This window comes from Oncorhynchus mykiss, chromosome 16 (genome assembly GCF_057628025.1).
Source record: "Oncorhynchus mykiss isolate SJ-2025 chromosome 16, ASM5762802v1, whole genome shotgun sequence".
NCBI lineage: Eukaryota > Metazoa > Chordata > Actinopteri > Salmoniformes > Salmonidae > Oncorhynchus > Oncorhynchus mykiss.
In genome coordinates this window covers 11,215,712-11,229,688 of record NC_143037.1, presented here as the reverse complement: position 1 = coordinate 11,229,688, position 13,977 = coordinate 11,215,712, and positions in this window count along the sequence as shown.

The following is a 13,977-nucleotide window of genomic DNA, read 5'->3' as shown; positions in this document are numbered from 1 at the left end:
CTTCGAGTGTGGCTGTTGTCGATGTGTTCCTGGTTCGAGCCCAGGTAGGGGCGAGGAGAGGGACGGAAGCTATACTGTTACACTGGCAATACTAAAGTGCATATAAGAACATCCAATAGTCAAAGGTATATGAAATACAAATGGTATAGAGAGAAATAGTCCTATAAATCCTATATTAACTACAACCTAAAACCTCTTACCTTGGAATATTGAAGTCTCATGTTAAAAGGAACCACCAACTTTCATATGTTCTCATGTTTTGAGGAAGGAACTTAAACGTTAGCTTTTTTACATGGTACATATTTTACATGGCACATATTTTTACATGGCACATATTACTTTCTTCTCCAACACTTTGTTTTTGCATTATTTAAACCAAATTGAACATGTTTCATTATTTATTTGAGGCTAAATTGATTTCATTGATGATATTAAGTTAAAATAAGTGTTAATTCAGTATTGTTGTAATTGTCATTATTACAAATAAATAAATAAATAAATAAAACCTATTAATCGGTATCTGCTTTTTTGGTCCTCCAATAATCGGTATCGGTATCAGCGTTGAAAAATCATAATCGGTCGACCTCTAGTTGAGAGATAATCTGTAGGGTTGTGGTCTCCTGTAACCTGACCTGATCAGGACAGTCATGACAACTCACACACACAGTAACACACTCACATGCATGCAAACACTCACAGACACAGTAACACACTCACATGCATGCCAACACGTACACACAACATGTACGTATATAGAAACAGAACATGGTTTCTAGCATCGTCCATTAGCTGCCTAAAGTTTTCCATCTCTCTCTCATAAACTACTTTCCATTCTAGCATATTACTTAGAATGCACCTCCAATGTATTCCTTCATTTTAAGCCACTAGCTGGTTCTCCCCTTACTGACGTCAGCTCTCTGTGTGGCTTCAGGCTTCCTTGACATTCAGATCAGCTATCAGCGCTCTGCTTCAGTATTCTATCAAAACCACTGCTATAACACACCCTGCGGTGGAAATTAGATGGAGCTGGTGTTCTGGGATTCTTAGTTCCCTGGACTGAGCTGTAGACTCCTGTTGAATCATGGGTATCCAAGACAGCTAACGGCAGGTCCTCGCGTTCTCAGCTCTAACGAGTATGGGACGTGCCTTTTTTCATGTGTGTGTGTGTGTGTGTGTGTTCGCACGCGCTGGGTGTTCCGGAGGCCGACTCTGAGGAGCCAGATCTAATGAAGTGTTTTAAATATGCTGATGATTGTTTTCCCCTGAGACCAACATCACTGTGAACACTGCGAGATTGAGATTGTGGGAGGTAGGAGAAAGGAAGAGAGAAAGCGAGACAGAGTGTGGGGCTGGAGTGGGGGAGAGGCAGATGGAGAAAAGAGAGAGGATAGGGTGTGGCCATCTGGGAGTGAGTTTGGAGCTCTCTGAATGGTTGTCTCTGCCCCTACACATCTCTGTCCCCTCCTCTAATTGTCCGCCTGGTGTTTCCTCAAACTGAGATAATCTCCAAGCAGCCATCTGCCGTGTCCTCATCCCGCCCCACCCTCTTCCACCCCTTTACCAGACTCCCACATCCCACCCTGTTCCACCCCTTTACCAGACTCCCACATCCCACCCTGTTCCACCCCTTCATCAGACTCCCACATCCCACCCTCTTCCACCCCTTTACCAGACTCCCACAACCCACCCTGTTCCACCCTGTTCCACCCCTTCACCAGACTCCCACAACCCACCCTGTTCCACCCCTTCACCAGACTCCCACAACCCACCCTGTTCCACCCCTTTACCAGACTCCCACAACCCACCCTGTTCCACCCCTTCACCAGACTCCTTCTCAGCTCCACTACTCTCCTTGCCAACTTGTGAATGCTTAATATCCCCCAAAACACTAATTTAACAAAACACTGTCATATTCACAGACAAAATGCACATTTAACAAAACACTGTCCCCTTGAACATACAGTGTGTGTGTGTGATTGTGTGTGAGCATGCTTATGTGTGTGTCTGTACTGTCTGTGTGTGTGTGTGTGTGTGTGTGTGTGTGTGTGTGTGTGTGTGTGTGTGTGTGTGTGTGTGTGTGTGCATGTGATTCCATCAATCCTCCAGTCCAGCAGGGGTCAATGTGACCCAGAGAGAGGAGCCGTGTCATAGCTCTTCTGTGACAGGTGAAATAGGTCGGGACAGATGGTCACAGCTAAGGTGGCCCTCTGTACACCTGCCACACATACACACACATGCACGCACACAAATGCACACACACACACACACACACACACACACACACACACAATTGCATTGTGGGTGTTAAGACACAGCTGCTGTTGCCTCTCCCAATAACAGCCTTTAATCTGTCCCTCAGAGCTCTGTGTGTGTGTGTGTGTGTGTGTGTGTGTGTGTGTGTGTGTGTGTGTGTGTGTGTGTGTGTGTGTGTGTGTGTGTGTGTGTGTGTGTGTGTGTGTGTGTGTGTGTGTGTGTGTGTGCGTGTGTGTGTGTGTAATCTGTCGCTGAGAGCAGAAGAAGACAGTGGTTGTTGGTTGGTGACGTCAGGACAGAAATAGAGAGGTACAAGTCAGATTTGAAAACAGCATTCAGCTCGTCTGTGGATATAAATAAACTCTTCTCCTGTCTGGTCGATGTTTGTCTGGTCTAGTCCTGACGGGACGTTGTTGGACGAGAAGCCAGAGGTGTCTTAATGCCACAATCCTACGTATGTAGCCCCACCGGCATACCTGTTCTACGTCTGGGTACCTTACATAGAAACGTTTATAAATTATAGCTTTGAAACAAGTGACAACAGACCTAACACAGACAAGACCTCTGGGAGTGGGTAGGTATTATTACTGGCACTCTACAGTACTGCAGTGTAGGATCCTTGTTAAATCACAACCCCTTGACAGAAACATTGATTGGCATTTCTAAGCCTCTGTTGCCATTGGTATAAACTGTCATAAAGTGCCATAAAGTGTCATCAGGGGTGCAGCGTATAGTTTGCCAGCGACAGCGACATTACAGCTGAAGTCAGTCAGGACTCCACTGTGTGTTTGTGTGTGTGCGTGTGTGTGTCAGAGATGGTATATTTGGCATAAACACAGAGACAAGGAACATTTTCCTTAAGGAGCAACCCATCAGTGCAATTATTGTCAAATAATGACACCTCAGCCCTGCGTGTTTCTCTGTTTGTGTGTGTGTGTGTTTCTCTGTGTGTGTGTGTGTGTGTGTGTGTGTGTGTGTGTGTGTGTGTGTGTGTGTGTGTGTGTGTGTGTGTGTGTGTGTGTGTGTGTGTGTGTGTAACTGTGTGTAACTGTGTGTAACTGTGTGTATGTGCATGCTTGTGTGCATGTATGGAACCAGTAGTTGACTAACTTTCTGTGTAGAGATGGTATTGTCTCTGTTGAGAGTTGTATTGTCTATAATCTCAGTATCGTGACGTCATTTCCGGTTACAACTTGCAGACTTGTTTACGTGTTGCTGTGCGTTTTGTTGCCAACCTTACTTTGCTACCTGACAACTTTACGGTTTTTACTTTTTAATTAACGTTTATATTTTTGGTTTTTCCCTCACTCAACTTTTTTTCATTCAACTTTTTCACTCCGGACGCTTTTTTATCTAGACATGGTTCGTCAGGACCTCCAACAGACGAAGCTAAGTAGTAACATTAACATGATGCCTTCTAATTGCAGTCGCTGTACTCATAATATACAGGAAAACGATCGCCTTACGGCGAGGATAGCTGTGCTGCAAGCCCAGCTTCAGACGCAATCGTTAGGCAAGGGTCATTTCAGTGTAGGAAAGGATGAAACAGCGTCTGTGCCACCAGTAAGTACAGATAGTAACGTTAGTATAAATCCCCTCGCAGGGTCCCCGCAGCCGGACAGCTTTCTCACGGTTTCTGGAAGGAACTGCTGTAGGAACGCTCAACCGGTGTCTCTCATTCAGCCGACAGAAACATTCAACCGGTTTTCCCCATTAAGCAACGAGTCGGAGTCAGAGGCCGAGCCTTCTTTTGTCTCTACTCCTCCCGTTACGGGGTCTGAGACGCCGAAGCTTCCCACCATTAGCTCTGACAAATTGAAAACTCTAGTCATTGGCGACTCCATTACCCGCAGTATTAGACTTAAAACGAATCATCCAGAGATCATACACTGTTTAACAGGTGGCAGGGCTACCGACGTTAAGGCTAATCTGAAGATGGTGCTGGCTAAAGCTAAAACTGGCCAGTGTAGAGAGTATAGAGGTATTGTTATCCACGTCGGCACCAACAATGTTAGGATGAAACAGTCAGAGTTCACCAAGAGGTCACATAGCCTCAGCATGTAAATCAGCTAGAAAGATGTGTCGGCATCGAGTAATTGTCTCTGGCCCCCTCACAGTTAGGGGGAGTGATGAGCTCTACAGCAGAGTCTCACAACTCAATCGCTGGTTGAAAACTGTTTTCTGCCCCTCCCAAAAGATAGAATTTGTAGATAATTGGCCCTCTTTCTGGGACTCACCCACAAACAGAACCAAGCCTGACCTGCTGAGGAGTGACGGACTCCATCCTAGCTGGAGGGGTGCTCTCATCTTATCTACCAACATAGACACAGCTCTAACTCCTCTAGCTCCACAATGAAATAGGGTGCAGGCCAGGCAGCAGGATATTAGCCAGCCTGCCAGCATAGTGGAGTCTGCCACTAGCACAGTCATTGTAGTCAGCTCAGCTATCCCCATTGAGACCATGTCTGTGCCTCGACCTAGGTTGGGCAAAACTAAACATAGTGTCCCTGGGAAGAGATGGTATTGTCTCTGGGAAGAGAGATGGTATTGTCTCTGTGAAGAGATGGTATTGTCCCTGGGAAGAGATGGTATTGTCTCTGGGAAGAGAGATGGTATTGTCTCTGGGAAGAGAGATGGTATTGTTTCTAGGAAGAGAGATGGTATTTTCAATGTGTAGAGATGGTATTGTCTCTGGGAGGAGAGATGGTGTTGTCTCTGGGAAGAGAGATGGTATTGTCTCTGGGAAGAGAGATGGTATTGTCTCTGGGAAGAGAGATGGTATTGTCTCTGGGAAGAGAGATGGTATTGTCTCTGGGATTAGAGATTGTACTGTCTCTGTGAAGCGATGGTATTGTCTCAGTGTATAGATGGTATTGTCAATGTGTAGAGATGGTATTGTCTCTGTGAAGAGATGGAATTGTATCTTTGTAGAGATGGTATTGTCTCTGTGTAGAGATGGTAGTGTCTCTGTGTAGAGATGGTAGTGTCTCTGTGTTGAGATTTTTTACATTTATTTTGATTTCACCTTTATTTAACCAGGTAGGCAAGTTGAGAACAAGTTCTCATTTACAATTGCGACCTGGCCAAGATGAAGCAAAGCAGTTTGACACATACAACTACACAGAGTTACACATGGAGTAAAACAAACATACAGTCAATAATACAGTATAGAAATATAAATAATGGGGTGCAAAGGAGCAAAATAAATAAATACAGTAGGGAAAGAGATAGTTGTTTGGGCTAAATTATAGGTGGGCTATGTACAGGTGCAGTAATCTGTGAGCTGCTCTGACAGTTGGTGCTTAAAGCTAGTGAGGGAGATAAGTGTTTCCAGTTTCAGATATTTTTGTAGTTCGTTCCAGTCATTGGCAGCAGAGAACGGAAAGGAGAGGCAGCCAAAGAAGAGAATTGGTTTTGGGGGTGACCAGAGAGATATACCTGCTGGAGCGCGTGCTACAGGTGGTTGCTGCTATGGTGACCAGCGAGCTGAGATAAGGGGAGACTTTACCTAGCAGGGTCTTGTAGATGACATGGAGCCAGTGGGTTTGGCGACGAGTATGAAGCGAGGGCCAGCCAACGAGAGCGTACAGGTCTCAATGGTGGGTAGTATATGGGGCTTTGGTGACAAAACAGATTGCACTGTGATAGACTGCATCCAATTTGTTGAGTAGGGTATTGGAGGCTATTTTGTAAATGACATCGTCGAAGTCGAGGATTGGTAGGATGGTCAGTTTTACAAGGGTATGTTTGGCAGCATGAGTGAAGGATGCTTTGTTGCGAAATAGGAAGCCAATTCTTGATTTCACTTTGGATTGGAGATGTTTGATGTGGGTCTGGAAGGAGAGTTTACAGTCTAACCAGACACCTAGGTATTTGTAGTTGTCCACGTATTCTAAGTCAGAGCCGTCCAGAGTAGTGATGTTGGACAGGTGGGCAGGTGCAGGAAACGATCGGTTGAAGAGCATGCATTTAGTTTTACTTGTATTTAAGAGCAATTGGAGGCCACGGAAGGAGAGTTGTAATGGCACTGAAGCTTGCCTGGAGGGTTGTTAACACAGTGTCCAAAGAAGGGCCAGAAGTATACAGAATGGTGTCGTCTGCGTAGAGGTGGATCAGAGACTCACCAGCAGCAAGAGCGACATTATTGATGTATACAGAGAAGAGAGTCGGTCCAAGAATTGAACCCTGTGGCACCCCAATAGATCGTAGTGTCTCTGTGTAGAGATGGTATTGTCTCTGTGTAGAGATGGTAGTGTCTCTGTGTAGAGATGGTAGTGTCTCTGTGTAGAGATGGTATTGTCTCTGTATATCAATAGAGATGGTACTGTCTCTGTATATCAATAGAGATGGTACTGTCTCTGTGTAGAGACGGTATTTTCTCTTTGTAGAGATGGTATTGTCTCTGTGTAGAGATGGTATTGTCTCTGGATACCAACAGAGATGGTATAATATCTGCATAGAGATTTTATTTTCTCTGTATAGAGATTTTATTGTCTCTGTGTACCACTAGAGATGGTGTTGTCTGTATAGAGATGTTATTGTCTCTGTGTATCACTAGAGATGGTATTGTCTGTATAGAGATGGCATTGTCTCTGTGTACCACCAGGGATGGTATTGTCTGTATATACGTAGATGGTATTGTCTCTGTGTACCAGTAGAGATGGTATCGTCTGTATAGAGATGGTTTGTCTCTCTGTGTACCACTATAGATGCTCTAGTTACTTCAGACAATAATTAGAACAGTAATTAGAAATTCTGCTCAATAAAATACCAATGTAAATACATTTTGTTGTGTCTGTTGTGCATTAACTTTTAATGGATTCATTTTCCAAACGGAATAATTAAACAATTCTCAAATTGGATTTCTCAGATTGGAGTCAATGATGCGAAATGTACTACTCATTATTAATTGTAGCATCTCCGAGCTCTGAACTTCAGTCTTCCTGTGCCAAGAGGAAGATTGCATTTGAGTTTATTGCACACTTTCTATGTCTAGGTGAATATTCACACCTCAGCCAAAGCTATGTGTATGTGTGTGTGTTTGTTTGTGTGCGTGCACTGTTTACGAACACGACAGGCGGGTGGTAGAGCAGCTGTCTCCCTCCTATGCCTCATTCTGTGCCTGTCACTATCACTACTGGTTGCTGGTAACAGGTTAAGAATTGTGGATGTTACTGAACTTTAACCATGATAAACTGGCTGGGGTTGGAGTTTAAATCACTGGGCACAAGCTTCAGCCCAACGTGATCAACACCACAGCACACACACATAGACCATTTAACCTTGGACCTGTATGTGTGTGTGTGTGTGCTTTCACTAGTGTGTGTGTGTTTGTAAGTGAGGATGCTACAGCTGGACCCTGATCACCACCCAGCCCAAACGACCAGTATCTAATTCCATGGGCCTCATTTCACCCCATGAAATATTAAAGTAGATCTGGGTGTAATAAGGCTGTAGGAGATTAACAGACATATCCCAGCTAGCATCAGGACGCCTGGAGCAGGACAGAAACAATACGAGTAGTCATTAAAGAGAGATGGAGGGAGAGAGGGAGAGAAGGAAGGAGAGAAAAAGAGGGAAAGCTGGTGGAAGGAGAGAGTGAGAGTGAGAAAAAGAGAGACAGAGCCATAGGGAGAGAGAGGGAGAGAGAGAGAGAGAGAGAGAGAGAGAGAGAGAGAGGGAGAGAGAGAGAGAGAGAGAAGAGACGTAATTGTAAGTCACTCTGGATAAGAGGGTCTGCTAAATGGCTAAAATGTAAAATGAGAGAGAGAGGGAGGGAGGGAGGGAGGGAGGGGGAGGGAGGGAGATGAAGAGCCAGGGTTGTCAATCTCATTTGGCCTGTGCTTGTGTCACAGCCTCGACTCGACACCAACCCAATCACAAGCAAACAGCTAATATCAAACAATGAGTAAAGTTTTCACATTAAAACGTGAATAAACAAGAGAGAATAACCCCAGAGATGTGCAGAGAGACAGCTCTGGAAGTTCAATCATTCAATTTCCCAAAAGACAGACAAGATAACAAGCAATTGTATTGCTTTGTTGAGGTTCTCACCCTGATTATTAAACACAGAGACAACACACACACACACACACACACACACACACACACACACACACACACACACACACACACACACACACACACACACACACACACACACACACACACACACACACACACACACACACACACACACGTGTGCTGTGAGCTCCATCTAGCGGTAGACAGTGAGAGAGTTTTCCTTGATCAAGACCTTAATCATTTTAAAGGCACGTTGTGCTTGTCCTCTGGGAGAATGCCCTCAGAATGGTCATCACGCAATATTGCAATACATGTGATTAGTGATACTACCCAAACAATTTAGTCATCGTAATTTGGTTACAGCTAACTCTTGCTTTTGTATATAATCTATGTTTTAATATTTACTGCTTTTATTGGATATATAAACTTGATTCATTTTGTGCATGCCATCATTAGAATGATTAAAGTGGTATAAAATCTTCATCTTGTCATTTTAAAACGTCTTCGGGATCGGTGTCCATTCCATGGGATGGTTGAGCTAACGTAGGCTAATGTAATTAGCATGAGGTTGTAAGTAACAAGAACATTTCCCAGGACATGTCTGATATTGGCAGAAAGCTTCAATTCTTGTTAATCTAACTGCACTGTCCAATTTACAGTAGCTATTACAGAGTTAAGAATACCATGCTATAGTTTGAGGAGAGTGCACAATTTTGAACATGAAAAGTTATTAATAAACAAATAAGGCACATTTGGGCAGTCTTGATACAACATTTATTTATTTTTAATTGTAAAAAAATGTTTTACCCCGTTTTTCTCCCCAATTTCATGGTATCCAATTGTTTATTAGCTACTATCTGGTCTCATTGCTACAACTCCCGTACGGCCTCGGGAGAGACAAAGGTTGAAAGTCATGCGTCATTCGATACACAACCCAACCAAGCCGCACTGCTTCTTAACACAAGATACAAGATACAACATTTTTAACAGAAATGCAATAATTCATAGGATCAGTCTAAACGTTGCACATACACTGATGCCATCTAGTGGCCAAAATCTAAATTGCACCCGGTCTGGAAAAATATTTGATGGCCCTTGTCTTGAATTTCAAAGATAATGGTACAAAAAAATACAAAAGAACGGTTGTTTTTTCTTTGTATTATCTTTTACCAGATTTACTGTGTTTTTTAGCGCGAAAATTGAAAAAGGGGGCTATCCCTAAGAAGTTTTATTTGAGGTCACAAAACCCTGTGTGAAGGTGGTGAAGAACAAACATATAGAGAAGCCTTAGTGTGTCAGATGAGGCTTTGCTGTAGGACAGAGTGCTGTCCCGCCAGTCCAGATACACCCGTACTTATTTCGATGAGTATTTACCAGGAATTACAATATTAATCACATTTTCCAGATCAATATACTAAATATGGGAGATGTGTGTGGATGACACACCAAAACATTTTTTAAAGTATTGGACAGAACACATGTTGGGTTATTTTGACACAGCCAGTTGGGTCACTTATAGTGCCTTCGGAAAGTATTCATTCCTTGACTCATTGACATTTTCCACATTTCGCTACGTTAACAAAGCCTTGTTAAAAAATTGATTAAATTGTTTTTCTCTGTCATCAATCTACACACATTACCCCATAATGACAAAGCAAAAACAGGTTTGCACATTTGCACATATATAATGTTAACAATTGTAATAGCTATGATCAGAAGCAAAAGTGGCACAGTATCCTGGAAGTAATTTAGTAGGATTCTCCCAGTCAGTGTGAACAGACCAGATATTGAAAAAAGCCCTGAAATATCACTTTACATGAGTATTTAGTCCCTTTACTCAGTATTTTGTTGAAGCACCTCTAGCAACGATTACAGCCTTGAGTCTTCTTGGGTGTGACGCTACAAGCTTGGCACACCTGTATTTGCAGAGTTTCTCCCATTCTTCTCTGCAGATCCTCTCGAGCTCTGTCAGGTTGGATGGAGAGCATAGCTGCACAGATATTTTCTGGTCTCCCCAGTCTGGGCTCTGGGTGGGCCACTAAAGGACATTCAGAGACTTGTCCCAAAGCCACTCATGCTTTGTCTTGGCTGTGTGCTTAGAGTCATTGTCCTGTTGGAAGGTGAACCCTCACCCCAGTCTGAGGTCCTGAGCGCTCTGGTGAACCCTCACCCCAGTCTGAGGTCCTGAGCGCTCTGGAGCAGGTTTTCATCAAGGATCTTTCTGTAATTTGCTCCATTCATCTTTCCCTCAATCCTGACGAATCTCTCAGTCCCTGCCGCTGAAAAACATTCCCATAGCATGATTCTGCCACCCCCATGCATCACTGTAGGTATGGTGCCAGGTTTCCTCCAGATATGAAGTTTGGCATTCTGGCCAAAGGGTCCAATATTGGTATCATCAGACCAGCAAATCTCTCATAGTCTGAGAGTCATTTAGGTGCCTTTTGGCAAACTCCAAGCGGGCTGTCATGTGCCTCTTACTGATTAGTGGCTTCCATCTGGCCACTCTACCATAAAGGACTGATTGGTGGAGTGCTGCAGAGATGGTTCTCCCATATCCATAGAGGAACTTTGGAGCTCTGTCAGTGTGCCCATCTGGTTCTTGGTCACATCCCTGACAGAAGCCCTTCTCCCCCGATTGCTCAGTTTGGCCGGGCGGCCAGCTCTAGGAACTAGAGGAACTTAGGAACTTAGGAACTTCTTCCATTTAAGAATGAGTGAGGCCACTGTGTTCTTGGGGACCTTCAATGCTGCAGAATTTGTTGGTACCCTTCCCCAGATCTGTGCCTCGACACAATGCTGTCTCGGTGCTCTATGGACAATTCATTTGACCTCATGGCTTGGTTTTTGCTCTGACATGCTCTGTCAAGTGAGGAATTTAATATAGACCAGCGTGTGCCTTTCCAAATCATGTCCACTCAATTGAATTTACCACAGGTGGACTCCAATCAAGTTGTAGAAACATCTCAAGGATGATCAATGGAAACAGGATGCACCTGAGCTCAATTTGAGTCTCATAGTAAATGGTCTGAATAACGTATTTCTGTATTTTATTTTTAATACGCTTGCAAAACAATCTAAAACCTGTTTTCACTTTGTCATTATGGGGTATTCTGTGTAGATTGATGAGGACATTTTTTATTGAATCATTTTTAGGTTGCAACTTAACAAAATGTGGAAAAGGTCAAGGGGTCTGAATACTTTCCATATGCACTGTATTTAAATTAGGTAAGAGAATATCATGTTACCATTGGTGTATTAAAAGGACAGTTAGGGTGATGTCACACTATGCCCTTAAAAACCCAATAATGTTGTGGGTCCATCAGACCAAAAACATGAACACCACACAAGGTTTAATAATCCCGCCTCCTGAATCCAAGTGTTTGACATGGGGGAGGGGGACCAGTAACTTTATGATCAAACTTTATCAATGTAGAAGCAACAGTTATTTTTCATTCTTTGTTCATCATACTTTGATATGGTTTATCAAATATCATCACATTTCATGAAAAACATGATTTTGACTGTTCATGACCTTTAAGGTTGAGCAAAGACACTTTTGTAACTTTTATGAATGAAGATTAGGAGTTCCTCCAGCGCCCTTGCATATCCCAATGTTGGGAGAGTTACCACTTTGCTATAGTAAATAACTAACAATGTTATTAAATTAACATTAAAATGTGTAATGTGCAACTATATTGAAGAAAAAATGACATTTGAAGTGTACAAACTTAACAAGATGAACAGGAATGAGAGACATGGGGAAGTAGAGAAAGGGCCTCATTGCCAAAATCACGAAGTATCCATTTAATAAAAAAACAAACTGTGCACCGTGGGGGAAGCTGAGGACCGAGGAAACCCTGGTCTGGTGATGATGGTCAACTTGCTGGTCAAGCTGGTGACAGACAAAGACTGACAGGCTGACACACGTCATAGTTTCAAATAGCAGCTAGTTAAAAATTGCGCAAAAATGTGTTTTTCAAAGATGTCAAAGAAAAGGAAAGTAGATAATGACTGTAGGGTGTTCCAGCAAGACTGGACATCAACATATTTCTTTATTGAGGTATCAGGGGAAGCTGTGTGCTTAGTGTGCAAATAGAGAATCGTTGTCTTCAAAGACTACGACTTGTCCCGACACTTCCAGACGGAGCGTGCAGAGAAATATAGGACTATGTCTTCTGAGCAGAGGACAAGTGCATTGAAAGAGTTGCTTTCTCAGTTGCAAAAGCAGCAAGGACATTTCACTAAACTGCATTCAACAAGAGACGGAATTGCGAGAGCTAGCTATGTACAGTCCCACAAAATTGCTGAACATTGCAAGCCATTCACTGAGGGCGAATTCATTAAAAATTATGTTTATTTGACTCTGCAGCAATACTTTGCCCCGACAAGAAATAGCTGTTTCAAAATGTTTCCCCGTCAAGACGAACAGTGACACGGCATTTTGAGGACATCGCAGATAATATGGGACAGCAGTTGAAATAAAAGGTACATAATTTAATATATTTCTCCTTGGACCTGGATGAGAGCAGTGATGAGAGCCTGGATGAGAGCAGTGATGAGAGAAGTGATGAGAGCCTGGATGAGAGCAGTGATGAGAGCCTGGATGAGAGCAGTGACGAGAGCCTGGATGAGAGCAGTGATGAGAGCCTGGATGAGAGCAGTGATGAGAGCCTGGATGAGAATAGTGATGAGAGCCTGGATGAGAGCGGTGATGAGAGCCTGGATGAAAGCAGTGATGAGAGCCTGGATGAGAGCAGTGATGAGAGCCTGGATGAGAGCAGTGATGAGAGCCTGGATGAGAGCAGTGATGAGAGCCTGGATGAGAGCAGTGATGAGAGCCTGGATGAGAGCCTGGATGAGAGCAGTGATGAGACCCTGGATGAGAGCAGTGATGAGAGCCTGGATGAGAGCAGTGATGAGAGCCTGGATGAGAGCAGTGATGAGAGCAGTGATGAGAACCTGGATGAGAGCCTGGATGAGAGCAGTGATGAGACCCTGGATGAGAGCAGTGATGAGAGCCTGGATGAGAGCAGTGATGAGAGCCTGGATGAGAGCAGTGATGAGACCCTGGATGAAAGCAGTGATGAGAGCCTGGATGAGAGCAGTGATGAGAGCCTGGATGAGAGCAGTGATGAGAACCTGGATTAGAGCCTGGATGAGAGCAGTGATGAGACCCTGGATGAGAGCAGTGATGAGAGCCTGGATGAGAGCAGTGATGAGAGCCTGGATGAGAGCAGTGATGAGAGCCTGGATGAGAATAGTGATGAGAGCCTGGATGAGAGCAGTGATGAGAGCAGTGATGAGACCCTGGATGAGAGCAGTGATGAGAGCCTGGATGAGAGCAGTGATGAGAGCCTGGATGAGAGCAGTGATGAGAACCTGGATGAGAGCCTGGATGAGAGCAGTGATGAGAGCCTGGATGAGAGCAGTGATGAGAGCCTGGATGATAGCAGTGATGAGAGCCTGGATGAGAGCAGTGATGAGAGCCTGGATGAGAGCAGTGATGAGAGCCTGGATGAGAGCAGTGATGAGAGCCTGGATGAGAGCAGTGATGAGAGCCTGGATGAGAGCCTGGATGAGAGCAGTGATGAGAGCCTGGATGAGAGCCTGGATGAGCGCCTGGATGAGAGCAGTGATGAGAGCCTGGATGAGAGCAGTGATGAGAGCAGTGATGAGAGCAGTGATGAGAGCCTGGAT